The sequence below is a fragment of the Ovis canadensis genome, chromosome 2 (genome assembly GCF_042477335.2).
Source record: "Ovis canadensis isolate MfBH-ARS-UI-01 breed Bighorn chromosome 2, ARS-UI_OviCan_v2, whole genome shotgun sequence".
Classification (NCBI taxonomy): Eukaryota; Metazoa; Chordata; class Mammalia; order Artiodactyla; family Bovidae; genus Ovis; species Ovis canadensis.
Window position 1 is genome coordinate 79165922 of NC_091246.1, and position 15931 is coordinate 79181852.

The following is a 15931-nucleotide window of genomic DNA, read 5'->3' on the forward strand; positions in this document are numbered from 1 at the left end:
CATGTTAAAATTTCAAGGTGATATTTACCACTAACAACAGAACACTTGAGGTGTTATAAATCGATAAAGTGAAGTGGTGAAGGAAGAGGCATGAAGTGATGCATCACGACGGATGAGGCACAAGTCAGAGCAGCCGACAGCAAAGGTCCTACTTTCAGCTACAAGGAAGCAGCTAAGAGCAGGTCAGGCATCTGCAGGCCCGACTCCCTTAGGATAATCTTTCCCTGAAGACGAAACACTGAAATAGTCTCCACAAACTTATACTGTAGAGAAAATTGTACTCACTCACCAGTATTTTACATAACATGTATTGCAGAGCTACAGACTTTATAGAGGCTTAATAAAAATGATTTATCAACTTGAATTAATAAAAATCTATGGTATATATAGCATTTTAAATTCAATACAAACAGCATCTACTTCCTAAATGTGAACATATACTGATAATAATTATTAATATTCTTTTCATTATAATAATAAAATATAATTATACAAATGGTCATTATTTAAAATGTTATTATAAGGAAAAAAAGGAGAAGAGGAGATAGTAGACTTTGTTGAAAAGTATCTGCCCTAGACTACTACATTTAAACCTCACAACAAACTTTTGAAAGGTATGCCATGTTTACATCCATTCTTTCAGAAGAAACCGACTTAGAGAAACTTAATAGCCAAGAGCACACTGTTTGTCACCAGAGGAGAACACGTCAGTTTACACCTCTCCAAATAAGGACTATATTCATATATACCTTGCTCTCGGCACTGAACAAGGTACTCGAGATGCAAATCCAAAGATGTGGCTTCTGCCTTTTACACACTCTAGTGAGGGGAACATAGAGCTCAGGCATACGTACAAATGTTCTGTAAACACAGATGAAGGAAGAAACACAAAGAGCTCTAAAACAGAAAATGGGGGCTAGAACCAAAAAATGAATGGTAGCAGATCTTCTGACAAAACGTTTATATTCTTAGTCTACTAGGAGGAATTACAGCTCACATGTAAGGATCCTCCCTACAAAGATGAACCTGATACCTACTGTGGTGGTAGTGGTGTAGTTGCTAAGTTGTGTCCAACTCTTGCGACCTCTTGGACTGTAGCCTGCCAGGCTCCTCTGTCCATGAGATTTTCCAGGCAAGAATACTGGAGTGGGTTGCCATTTTCTTCTCCAGGGAATCTTCCAGGAATCAAACCTGGGTCTCCTGCATTGCAGGCAGATACCTATTGTACCATACATCTAATAGGTCACAGGAAACAAAGCTTTGTAAGTATACAGCACTATGTAAAGTATGTTTTAAAAAGGGAGTAAGATAACCCGTCCGTGAGGCCAGCAAGTATTGGTTTCATGATGGTGACATTTTAGACATCATTTTACACTCAACACCTTATGCATTGCCTGACTCAAAATAGATGCAGCAACAACACTGAATTATAAGTGGTCTCAGTTTTATAGCTGCAATAATTCAAGTTTAGGAGTTTGTCAGCACCTGGTCAGACGTTAAATTTAAGATCCAAGATTGAAATCAAAAGTTTTCTGACTTCAAAGTGTGGACTTTTTAAAGGCAATCCAAATAAGCGACTAAGACAGTGTTCATGAGAGAAACAAGAATTCTGGCAGTGAGAATTCTCCACTTGGTGGTGATTTTTAAAATGCTACCAAGTAACTATGCTGACAGCCTATATAGGACCACTAATTAGGTGTCACTGTGGTTTGCTGTACACACAAATACATGTGGTTGTCCAAACAATAAAGCTAAACATAGGTTAATCTCAATTATCTGGATAAATAGTTCATAGAATTAGAATTTATATTGTAATATTGATACTAGAAGAATATCACAGCTACACTTCAAAGACAGAGAATTCTAAACCATAATGCATATACTCAGTAAAGGAACACTGCTTGTTACTAAAAGTTTGTTACTGAACAAGAAATTACTAAGTATCTTTCACTGTGAGAAATTACATCTTTGATGCCTTCTGAACAAGCGACTGGAAGGCACTTAAATATTTATCTCCTCTATAAGCTTTTTCCTCAAATGCTTTCTTTTCAATGAAAGCCTCTCTGATCTCCTATTTAAAATTTTATACCCCACTGCCTACACCTCCTTCATCACTTTTTTTTATGCTTAGCACTTAATATCTAATATATTATGTATATTTTAAATTTTTAACTTATTTCCCCCACTAGAATATAAGCCCTACAAAAAGAGATCTTACTGAATGAATTAATGAAGGAAAGTTTCTCATTTTGCAGATAGAAAAAATGGAGTTGAGACTTGCTCTATGACTTCCCAGGCCTGGACCCAAAAAAGATCTCATGGTCCTGTCACATTCTTAAAAGAATTTCTTAAGTTCATCTCTTACATAGACTATTATAAGGATTAAGGTCTTTAATTCTAGGTGAAGAAAGTGAAGTCGCTCAGTTGTGTCCGACTCTTTGTGACCCCATGGACTGTAGCCTACCAGGCTCCTCTGTCCATGGGATTCTCCAGGCAAGAGTACTGGAGTGGGTTACCATTTCCTTCTCCAGGGGATCTTCCCGACCCAGGGATTGAACCCGGGTCTCCTGCATTGGAGACAGACACTTTAACCTCTGAGCTACCAGGGAAGCCCCTTGATTCTAGGCAAATCATAATAATTTAAGTCTTGGAATCATGTCTAACACTGTCAGGAAACAGTACGAATCCTCAACAAACTTAAATAGAGATTTCAGAAATGTTTGTATGGGTCTGATACACAGGTCAAAAGAATCAAGGAATTATCCAAAGAAAGAATATCCTTCAAATAGAACATAGCCTAAGAGAAGAGGAAACCAAAACGTTGACTTTGACCTAATCAAAGAGATTTAGTCACAGAAGAAGAAAAACGATCAGCGAAGAGTGGAACCAGACACTCTAATTACCTTGAGATTTACATGTGAGTCCTACAGAACAAAGTGTTGCAAGGACACTTGTATCTAAAACTGAAGGAATTATCTCAACAAAATGACTAAAGCCTTAGAGTACAAACAGAAACCCTACAGTAAAGTGTGACAGAAAAAGCAAAGGGAGAGGGTCTGAGGAGAAGACGTTCTTGTCTAGCTCAGTAATGTATTACCATGGGAAAAGCCAGAGGCCTCCAGTGCTGCAGCTAGGAGCCAGAGGGAAACCCAGGGCCCAGCGAATCCCTGGAAGGATGAAGAAGAACCTGAGGGATCCAGTGGCGGCCATAGGATATTAGTTGGGCAAATCATTTGGATGTACCATTACTCAGCAAAAGGCTTAGAATCAGGAAAAGGGGAAAGCATTACTATAGGCCAACTAATAGCTGATTTGTACCCTGACTGAATTTGTGCTTGAACACATGTAAAATAGCCTGTCTGGGACACCTCAGACTAAACTTAGGGAGCATTTTTCCCAAAGGCTGAGAACATGAATGAACTAGAAAGTTTCAATAAAAAAATTAAATTTATTCTAGTACTGTTAATGTGACTCTGTTTGTAACCACTTGATAATAAGGACTATAGAAACTGATGTCAAGTAAAGAAGTACAAAAATAAATTAAAATTTGTATAAAATGAAGTCTAATTCTCTAACTTTGACACCTGTGTCAAAGGAAAAAAATCTACAATGTCATACTTTTAAAATTAAACATTTGATATGCATTCCACAAATATAGTGATAAGCAGAAAATTCAATAAGAAAATTCATATGAACCAGATAACTCAGGCTGAAACTCAATCTATAATATATTGTAATAGTAGGTGGAAGTTAGAAAATACCATATAAATATTGAAAATACTTTAGTGAACAGTTTTTCAAATATATATTACCAGGTAATTATCTTAAGATATAGAATACTTTCATTATCCTAAAATTACCAAAATGCCCCCTTCGCAGTTAATATTCTCTATCTTCCCCTCCCTCAGGAAACCACTGATCCTATTTTTAATACTGTGAGTTAGTATTGCCTGTTTTAGAAGTTCATAGAAACAAAAACATATCTTTTTCTCTGGCTTCTTTAGGTAAGCATACATTTTCTGAGATTTATTTGCATTCTTGGTCTGTATTGCTGTATATTATTCCATTACAAGAATACACTATGCTATATAGTATTCCATTACAAGAATACACTAAAATGTATTCATCTGTTTACAGGCTTCCCTGGTGGCTCAGTCAGTAAACAATCTGTCTGCTCTGTGGAAAACCCAGGTTTGATCCCTGGGTCAGGAAGATCCCCGAGAGAAGAGAATGGCTACCCGCTCCAGTATTCTTGTCTGGAGAACTCTATAGACCGAGATGCCTAGTGGGTTACAGTGCATGGGGTCGCAAAGAATCAGACACAACTGAGGGATTAACATGCATGTGCCTGCACAGTTGCTTCAGTTGTGTCCACACGTTCTCTATTAAATTCACTTTTGAAGCAGTCTGCTTGTTTAATAAAACAGCATGGTTTCTTTCTCCCTGAAGTTAAGGGAGAGGCAAACTGCTTACTGGTTGCAAGTAAGTGTTAAAGCACAGAAGACTACAACCATCTCATAAAAACAAGTTGCAACCCCAGCTGCAGGTAAAAGCCACACTAATTACAATTGGCCAAGGGAGAAATATCAATAACCTCAGATATGCAGATGACACCACCCTCATGGCAGAAAGTGAAGAGGAACTAAAAAGCCTCTTGATGAAAGTGAAAGAGGAGAGTGAAAAAGTTGGCTTAAAGCTCAACATTCAGAAAACTAAGATCATGGCATCTGGTCCCATAATTTCATGGGAAATAGATGGGGAAACAGAGGAAACAGTGTCAGACTTTATTTTGGGGGGCTCCAAAATCACTGCAGATGGTGACTGCAGCCATGAAATTAAAAGACGCTTACTCCTTGGAAGAAAAGTTATGACCATCCTAGATAGCATATTCAAAAGCAGAGACATTACTTTGCCAACAAAAGTCCGTCTAGTCAAGGCTATGGTTTTTCCTGTGGTCATGTATGGATGTGAGAGTTGGACTGTGAAGAAAGCTGACTGCCGAAGAATTGATGCTTTTGAAGTGTGGTGTTGCAGAGTACTCTTGAGAGTCCCTTGGATTTCAAGGAGATTCAACCAGTCCATTCTGAAGGAGATCAGCGCTTGGATTTCTTTGGAAGGAATGATGCTAAAGCTGAAACTCCAGTACTTCGGCCATCTCATGCGAAGAGTTGACTCATTGGAAAAGACTCTGATGCTGGGCGGGATTGGGGGCAGGAGGAGCAAGGGACGACAAAAGATGAGATGGCTGGATGGCATCACGGACTCGATGGACGTTGAGTCTGAGTGAACTCCGGGAGTTGGTGATGGACAGGGAGGCCTGGCGTGCTGCGATTCATGGGGTCGCAAAGAGTCGGACACGACTGAGCGACTGAACTGAACTGAACACTCACTGCAGATGGTAACTGCAGCCATGAAATTAAAAGATGCTTGCTCCTTGGAAGAAAATCTTTGATCAACCCGGACAGCATATTAAAAAGCATAGACATTACTTTGCCAACAAAGGTTCGTCTAGTCAAAAGTATGGTTTTTAATAGTTGTGTACCGACATGAGAGTTGGACTATAAAGAAAGCTGAGGGACAAAGAATTGATGCTTTTGAACTGTGATGTTGGAGAAGATTCTTGAGAGTCTCTTGGACTGAAAGGAGATAAACCTGTCAATCCTAAAGGAAATCAGTCCAGAATATTCATTGGGAGGACTGATGCTACAGCTGAAACTATAATACTCTGGCTACCTGATGCGAAGAACTGCCTCATTGGAAGAGACCCTCATGCTGGGAAAGACTGAAGGCAGGAGGAGCAGGGGACAATAGAGGATGAGACGGTTGGATGGCCCCACTGACTCAATGGACATGAGTTTGAGCAAGCTCCAGGAGTTGATGATGAACAGGAAGCCTGGTGTTCTGCAATCCACAGGGTTGCAAAGAGTCAGACACAACTGAGCATCTGAACTAAACTGAAAGCAGTGACAATATGTCCCTTTGGCAGACAGGACACTTTGACAAGTGAATCAAATCAGGAAAACATGGAGTTGAATTCGACAATGCTGTTCAAACTTAATCATATATCTGCTAGTCTGTATATCTCTACAAATACATTAGGCATAATCCTGTTTCAATATAAATGGCACATTTCATATTAATACAAAGAGTTTGGGAATTCTCTAAGAATTTTGGCAGACAGACAGCTTTTTGGAACTTGAGCCAAAGAGATTTTAATGAACCATTTTCAAATAAAGGGAAAGCTTGAAGCAAAATACACATTTCTATTAAAAAAAAAAATCCTAAGCCTGTTTGTCACCTTGACTAAATATGTTTTTGATTCTTTTTGTTGTTACTGTTGTTATTCTTTTTTTCTTATTGCTAAGAAAGAAAATACAAAATCGACAATTTGAAAATATTTCCTCTGTCCAGGATGGTGCTGCTTTTTTTCTTAATTCAGGTCATTCTTCTCTCATTAAAATTATTTCCCTCTCCTTTGTTTTTAAAAATATATATTCAGTGCATGGAAAAAATCGCATTGTCATTAAAAGAAGTATTTAGATCTTACCCTATCATCCTAAAAAGAAAAATTAAACTCCTTTCTGAGTCACGCTTCTATCTTTCCTACTTATTTAAATTGTTTTTATTAGTTGATATCCATTTGTAAAATAAGCCTCAACAACTATATTATATAATCTCCTTTACTGGCAATTACAGAAGACAGATTCCCTCTAGTTTTGAGAAAGTGTGTGTTATCTACTTTCCTTAAAAATAAATAAAGGTAAATTGAATTGCACATGTCTGGAGTACAATTCAACTGGATATTGCTTTTTCAGTGCTTTGTAGTGACACCAGAAATGTCTTTTTATATTTCATCTTCATTCAGCTAAACTCAGAAAGGGAAAGCACCTATACAATTATGATCACTGATTAATATCAAATCAGTCTAAATGCAAGCAAGGAGCTTAATAGAGCAAAAATAAAGTGGTGCTATTTATACCTGAATTTTCAGTTAATTTATGTTCTTTGAACTGCTGATTGCTTTGAGAGAGTCAGGTATAAAAATGTCTTCAATAAATTGCTGTGTTTCTCAAACAACCTGGTATGTTGTTGGAGTTTTGTGTTTGGCAGCCTAATGAGAATGAATGGCTTATAATCAACTGGGACTGACCCAGTTCATCCTTCACACCATCCATCGAATGGGAGAATGCTTTAGACACACAAGGTCACACCCTTGCCACAGTTATTCTGTCTAATGAGGTATCATGAGATGTCTACTAGTTCAAAGGTGTGTGTTAGGGCAGCAGAGAGAAAAAAAATCGTATCCTTACTTGAAGTATGCATACACATTTCTCAGTGGATCCTTGTCACAATATCAAATTAAATGAAAAATGCCACTTCTTTATGAAATAATTTGCACTTTAAAGAGGTAGAAGTGATACAAGTTTTACTTTCATGTTGTCAAGAATTAAAAAAAAAAAACACCTCCAGAGAGTTTGTGTGTATTCCCTCCTCCCAAAAAAGCTCAATGACAGGTTGACTTAATTATTCAAATGGTAACTTTTTATAGTAGATAATTAGACCATATGTTAACCTCAGAATTTAAAATAACCAATTTGCTTACATTGTGTGGCTCTTGTCTAACTCTGTACAGGTACCATTTTCAGAGTGGAAAATGAGGCTTAGGTCAAATGAAAGCATCCATTAACATATTATTATCTCCACAGAAATCCATAGGAGTGGATCTAGGCAACTAAAGAAGTTTTTTATTGTTAATTGCTAATTAAAGAAAAATAATTATAAAATTAAATTAAAAAATAAAAACATAGATGAACTATAAAAGATAATGAGTCAATTTACAACTAACTGAATAGTTTTACATGAATTTTCCCTCAAATAACCAATAATTAATTTCAAATAAGTTAGAAAAATTAGTGATAATTCAGTAAGCCATTGGGGCTTTAAATTTCTACAAAGTGAAGCAAACATAACTAGGGCTTTTCAGAAAGAATGTTTCCTTCTCAGTTCATTCACCAAATAAGTTGATCTTCCACAGGCAATTGGGTTTGCTTTTTGGCTCATTCTGCTGTGCAGCTTCAGTCATAACTTACCTTAAATGCCATTTGCCCACATTATTTAATAGTTCTGGAAATATTTTATGGATGTTACTATGTATTTCTATAATAAATTGAAAATAGAATTATGTATCAATGATAAGCATTAGCTATTTTTCAAAGACCACCTTAGAGTACATTTTAAAATACTTTCCCTATAGGCTACAGCTACTTTATTAAAGAAATTAACATCTAATGTACCAAGCACTTTTTCCATAATAAATTTAAGCCTTTGAAAATTAAGAACATAACATGATGGTCTCATGTAGGAAGAGATAAGGGCACTCCTGGTGACTTAGATGGTAAAGAATCTGCCTGCAATGCAGGAGACCTGGGTTTGATCCCTGGGTTGAGAAGATCCCCTGCAAAGGGGATACCCACTCCAGTATTCTTGCCTGGAGAATCTCATGGACAGATGAGCCTGGCGGGCTACAGTCCATGGGGTCACAAAGAGTCAAATACAACTAAGCTTTCACACTTTCAGTACTTTTCACTTTTCTAGTAAGAAATAAAAAATGGATATGCTTTAGTCCAGTGTATATTACAACAAACTTTGGACAATTCTTAAAGAGATGGTAGTATCAGACTACCCACCTGTCTCCTGAGAAACCTGTATGCAGGCCAAGAAGCAACAGTTAGAATTGGACATGGAACAATGAACTGGTTGAAAATTGGGAAAGAAATAAAACAAGGTTGTATATTGTCATCCTGCTTATTTAGCTTCTATGCACAGTACATCAAGTGAAATGCCAAGCTAAATTAATCACAAGCTGCAATCAAGATTGCCAGGAGAAATATCAATAACCTCAGATATGCAGATGATACCACTCCAATAGCAGAAGTGAAAGAGGAACTAAAGAGGCTCTTGATAAGGATGAAAGAGAGTGAAAAAGCTGGCTTGAAACTCAGTATTTAACAAACTAAGATCATGGCATCCAGTCCCATCACTTTGTGGCAAATAGAAGAGGGAAAAGTGGAAACAGTGATGGATTTTTTTTTCTTGGGCTCACTGCAGCTGGTGACAACAGCCATGAAATTAAAAGACATTTGCTCTTTGGAAGGAAAGCAATGACAAACCTAGACAGAGTATTAAAAAGCATAGATACCACTTTGCAGACAAAGGTGCATACAGTCAAAGCTACGGTTTTTACAGGAGTCATGTATGGATGTGAGAGTTGGACCATAAAGAATGCTGAATTCTGAAGAATTGTTTTCAATTTGTGGTACTGGAGAAGATTCTTCAGAGTCCCCTGGACAGCAAGGAAATTGAACCAGTCAATCCTAAGGAAATCAACCCTGACTATTTGAAGGACTGATGCTGAAGCTGAAGCTCCAATACTGTGTCCATCTAACACGAACAGTCAACTCACTGGAAAAGACATTGAAGGCAAAAGGAGAAGGGGATGGCAGAAGATGAGATGGTTAGATGGCATCACCAACTTAATGGAAGTGAATGAACCTTAGCAAACTCCAAGAGACAGTGGAGGACAGAGAAGCCTGGTATGCTACAGTTCATGGGATTATAAAGAGTTAAATGCAACTTAGCAACTGAACAAAAAACAAAAATGTGTATATTAATTAAATATTGTACATTCTAAAAGAGAAAATATCAGATATTGCCATTACCCCTTCTCCTTTATGAATATTATTTCTACTGTAGCCTTTAAAAATAATCTATTTTTCCTTCAAATATTTTCTCTATCCCTCACAAACTTGGTCACATACATAAAGAAATATTTGTTTATATCTACATTTATATTCTGACTTAATTAATTTTAGAAAAACCTTAAAGTTAAGTAACAGGATTTCTGCTTCATGGATGAGAAAACTGATGTCTGTTGAAATTAGTAACTGGATGAAGACCAAGAATCTAATAATTCATAGAGCTAGAATTGATCTGAGTTTGACAATTCTAAAGCCCACGTTCCTAATCAATGTGACTATTAAACACTATACTTAAAAATAGTGAACTGCTTATTTTGTTATCAAATTTGTTAATTACTTATTTTGTTACAGGATGTACATGGAGCAAAAAGCAAAAATTGTCAAAACTTCTCCAATGCAATTAATTACATTTACATGTAGCATGTATGTCATACCAACATCCACATGTATTGTGTGTGTGAATATGTATATATATTTGTTAATCTACTCATATTCAATGAGTTCATGCCACACACAATTAGAACAGACCTTTATAGTCTAGCAATTACTGTTTTTTTTTTCTAAAAGTATATTGTTTTCTGTGGTTATAAACAATGACCAAATTTTAAAGAGAGTATGAAATAAAAGGAATGAAATACAAGCAGACATTAAAAATTACTGTATACTATTTCTTTTGGATTTCATAATTTAATATGAACATTAGTTACATTTGTCAAGTGGAGCACTGGTTAAATTTATCTGTGCCTTCAAATTGGGTTGACAGTGAATACCTTGAAGAGCTGGTAAAATGTAAAAAAATAAGAAATTAGTGGTCAGGAATTGAAGTTAAGGAAAAATAATTTATTTTGCTAGGAAATATATAATTTACACATATAAAATACAGCTAAACTAAAAGTTAAAAGACAGAGTTGTTCAGAGTATTTAAATTTACTACTAGAATATTTAGTACAGTGTATGGGCATGCATATAGTATGCGCAAACCATGACATATGGTAATAAAGACCAAGTCCTGGGTATTTTATGTAACTTCTGTCAAGTAAATCAAATAAAACATGAAAAATATGAGTATTTCTAAAAAGAATGATTCAAAAAGGCTAAAGATAATGAATAGCTATCTGTGTCATGATTATTAAAGTATTTTCTCTAGCAACATCAAGGTCTTTATTTTTTGCTATTATAGTTTACTGTTAAGGACTGTATGAAAAACATGCTTCATCACCAATAGAACAGATAATAAGAATACAAAAGGGCTCTCAAAATTTCTCCCCCAAATATGCTATTACTTGGTACCAAGATTGTCCATTAAATTATTTATCATATACAAATACAGATTTTAAATAGTTTATCTGGTACCAGATAATAATATATTTAGGAAAGAAATTCAGGGGGAGCCTTTTTAATGCCCTTACTTTATCTGTACTATTGGTAGTGAAGCAAGTCATTATTTGGTACAGAGACTGTCCATGAAGGTTTTTTAGAATATGTAAATACATCTGTTATGTAGTTTTGGCAACAAATAGCATGTCTGGGGAAGAAATCTGGGGGGAGCCCTTTTATGTCCTTGCTTACTAACTATACTCTTATAAGGAAGCATGCCATTATTTGAATGAAAATTATCTATTAAAACATTTACCTTATGCAAATATATTTGTTAAATGCATTGTCATCTACAATAATTTAATATTTTATTTTGTCTTTCAAAGCAAGCTGATGACAAACTATTCTTTGTAAAAATATACTTTGAGCACTATCAGAATTTCATTCGAATGAATTTATAGAACTAATTCAATGATTTATCATTTGACTCTATGAAGACAACTGGCATTTTATTAACACTAAAATAGTAAATCAACAGAAATAAAAAAATGTAGTTGAATTCATTTAAAATCCATTTTTAAATAATGTATGATTTGAAACTTTTTCAAGGCATTAAAACTGCACATGTTAGATTAGAAAATATTTTTAATTAAAGTGTCCTGAATTTCAACAGTAAATTCTATAACGTAACTGCAATGGTAAGCAAAGATTTTATTAACTTCCCCAAGAAGTCTCAGATTTAGGAATATCAGCTCTAATTAGAAAAATTAAAGCTATACTTCAGAATTAATTGAAATTATTAAGGTGTTTACTCTTGCATTATTTACAGCCAGAACGTCAGCAAGAAGAATTTTATACCTTTTCATAAGTAATTCTACAGTGTATATTAACAACATAACATGACTTCCATCCAATATTGGGTCTTTCCAGGTGAGCCTGCTACAAGTTATCATTTTATTCTGATTTCCTGGGTGACTTTATAACAATTCTTCACTGAGAAAGCATGAAGGCTAACACATTCCTGATGGATGGGTGTAATGCAAAATTCAGGCATTAGCTGCCCTCATTAAATCTACCAGCAGGATGCACTAGAAACCAAGACAGTCTTATCATACAACTGCACTGTGGATAGAGTGACCAGCAAGCCACAGATGGAGGCTCTGTTTTCTAAATTCAGAAAATTTTACAAAACCTGAAAAGACATGGATTGTAACTATAAATATCAATTATATATTTTTATTTATTCATTCCTTGATTTCATCTCAGACACTGTATTTTTTTTTAATTTTTATTTTTACTTTATTTTACTTTACAATACTGTATTGGTTTTGCCATACATTGACATGAATCCATCACGGGTGTACATGAGTTCCCAAACATGAACCCCCCCTCCCACCTCCCACCCCATATCATCTCTCTGGATTATCCCCGTGCACCAGCCCCAAGCATCCTGTATCCTGCATCAAACATAGACTGGCGATTCGTTTTTACACGATAGTATACATGTTAGAATGCCGTTCTCCCAAATCATCCCACCGTCTCCCTCTCCCTCAGAGTCCAAAAGTCCGCTCTACACATCTGTGTCTCTTTTGCTGTCTTGCATATAAGTATTATGCATTTTGAACTTCCTAGCTCAAAGTAGATGTGTCATCAGAAAAAAGAACTGACCTACTATCATAATTTAAAGCAAATAAGACTCAGCCCATGATTTCTGTTTGTGAGCTCAACCCACACAGCACAGTCAGATTTACTATCATGGAAGGAAAATGAAGGTTAAAAAAATAGCAGCAACATTTTAGCAGTATTCTTAAACTTGTACATTTTTAGGTGATTCTCTGTACAAAATTAAACTTTCATAAAAGTGCAGACACAGTCTTTATTGCACAGAAGTCTGGAATGTTGGTTAAGTTACCTGGGTTCCAATTTCACCTTTACATGCTAAAAAAAAAAAAAAAATTATATATATATATATATATATAAGAATTTGGCCATTAAAAATCATGGAGTCTCTTCTTCATTATTAGTGATATTAAATGTTTTGAACTAGACTATTTTCTCTAATTCGAACAACAGGATAGATGACAAAATATCAAATATGTATTCTAAATTATCGATAGTATAAGATACACATAAAAAAAGGAGACTAAGTTCTCACCAATTTTTCATAAGATAAAGAACTAAATAAAGTAGGAAATATTAATTCCTTTAATGTCCATTTTCCTCTTTCTCTGTTAATAGCAGCAATGTCCCTGTTTAGCTAGGTACATGACCCCCAGCTCTGCATTACATTTCCCAACTTCCCATGCAGCCAGCTATGGCCATGTGACTAGATACAATGGGACTGGGCTATAAATTCTCTTAAAACAAAGCTGTTTCCCTAGACTTCCTATCTACTTGTTATTTAAATGGGACTCCGTAGTTGAGGACCCCTCTCTAGATAACGGCTGAGCAACAAAATGATAGAAATCTGGATTTCACAAATGCCCGTGTGAAACAAGAGTCACCCCATCAGCCTGGACACCTCAATTTAAAAATATTATGTAAGAAAAATATTTCTATTTCATTTCAAAGACTTTGTTTTGGGGTCACATGGTTATAAAGGTTTAGACTGTAATCTGATTCATTGACTGTTAACTATAATTATTTGAAGTGTAGCCTATGGTTAAATAAGCACTTTAAATTCATTTAATTTTAAATCAATTAGGAATCCTGAAAAATGGGACAAAATATGGGGGATGGGGCTCCAGAATTCTTATATTGGTTACTCTATGGGAAAAGACAAACAAATGCACAAATAGCTGCTTACCTGGACCGATATTGAGCCTTTTCAAAGTTTGGTCATGAATATTTTATAGGTTTCCAAACTATTCCACTGATCATGTGGTTGTTAATTTACTTAATCAGAAAGCTCAATTCCAAGATTTTGCATAGACTAAAATAAGATTACTCTATTTTTCAAAAAAGGCCTTTTCCCCTTCAGTTATGTTATTTTCAGCAATAACATCTTGATTCTTTCCTCTTCTACTCAGTTTTCCCCCTTCCCAGTTTTTCCAATCTTCCAACAGATCAGACTCAATATTTACCAGCTTTAGTTACTGATAAAAAGACAGATCCAATATAATGGGTTCTTTAGAGTATAGAAACATATTACTATGGAGCCAATCAACATTTTTGTAGCCATCACATTATTTTGGATTTGTGGCCTAAAGAAGGGGTTCATGCAGTATTTTCCAAGGTCATGAAAAATACAGACATGGAAGTTGTGAGCACATATTTATTTTGTCTCATGATATATCACTTCAAAATCCTAAGTACTTTTCCTAAGACAAAACTTATTAACTTTAAAAAATCAATTATTTTGTCAAGCCCTTATATACACTTTTCCATATGGCTGATTCATGTTGAGGTTTGACAGAAAACAACAAAATTCTATAAAGCAATTATCCTTCAAAAAATTAATTAAAAAAACACAACTTTTTCTACCTGGTTAATTCCACAGAAAATCAGTCATATGTTATCCAAATATCCAACAGGGGTTTTCTGGAAGGTCTTAGTATGAAAGCAACATTGTAAAAACTTATTAACTGTTTCCCTTTTTGATCTGCAACATTCGTTTCAAGACATTTAATTTTCATGTTATACAATGTGTGCAACGATCCTGGAAAGTGCACCCAAATTTTTAAGATTGATGTGAGTAACTACATACATGCAATACTCAACAGATGTTACAGTAGCATTTCCAGCAACAAAGATCTGGAGCCCAGCCAAGCTGTGAGCAGAAGAGTCTGTGCCTGTGGGGGCTGGGCTACAGTAAGAATCCCACACAGTTACAGGATGGTAAACCAAAGGAGGCTGACCACTTTGGAGTTGGCAGGGGAAACACAACATAAAATTTCGCTAGACATCATTACTTTGTATGGCAGATACTGGCTACTGCTGGGAAGCAACAGAAAACTGATCGATTTGTTGTGCAGAAATAATATAGTACCTGCTTCAACTTGAGCAAAGCCACAAAAAGGAAGAAGTCCCTCAAAGTTGGCATTCTTATGTCACTGGCTGAAAAGAATACTCATGATACTCTGAAATCAGATTCAAAATTAGTGTCTGAAGTACATAAACCTGTAACAAACAGTACAAAATTTGAGATAGTCTCTTCATTTTCATCACAAGCTACCTAAATTATTTAAGGGTTAACTTCAACCTGTGTATATGACTTTATTATAGAGTACATAGTGTGGTAGAAGACAAGAAAGGAATAAAGATGAGAAGGTAAGGAAGCCTTTAATGTTTTAAGCATAATCAGATTTGCATTAAAAAAAAATTGTTTGGTGGAAGGGAGAAGAATAGAGGAGATAGGGTGGAAGAAGGAAGGTGGGAAGTAGTAATCCAGGTAAGACATGTGCTATGGACAGAATGTTGCATCCTTCCAAAATTCTTATGTTGAAATCGATTCCCCTCTTCAATGGTATGTAGTGTAGCAGGAGATTCAGTCATGAAGGTCATCGTGAATGGAATCAGTGCCCTTATACAGAGACTACAGAGAACTCTCCTGCCCCTTCCATCAAGTGAGAATACAATAAGAAGACTGTCTAATGAAAGTGAAAGTGACTGTCTATTAACCAGGAAATGAGCTCTCACCAGACACCAAGTCTGCTATCACCTTGACCTTGGGCATGCCAGCTTCCAGAACTGTGAGGAATACATTTCTTGTTTATAAACTACCCAGTCCATGGTATTCTTGTCATAGAAACCTGAATGGAATATAGCAATTCAAAAGACCCTGAAGTAAGATTATGGCATAGGGAAAAGTTCAGTAAATAATAGAGGGCGGGCTTGATAGAGCTTGGTCACTGATA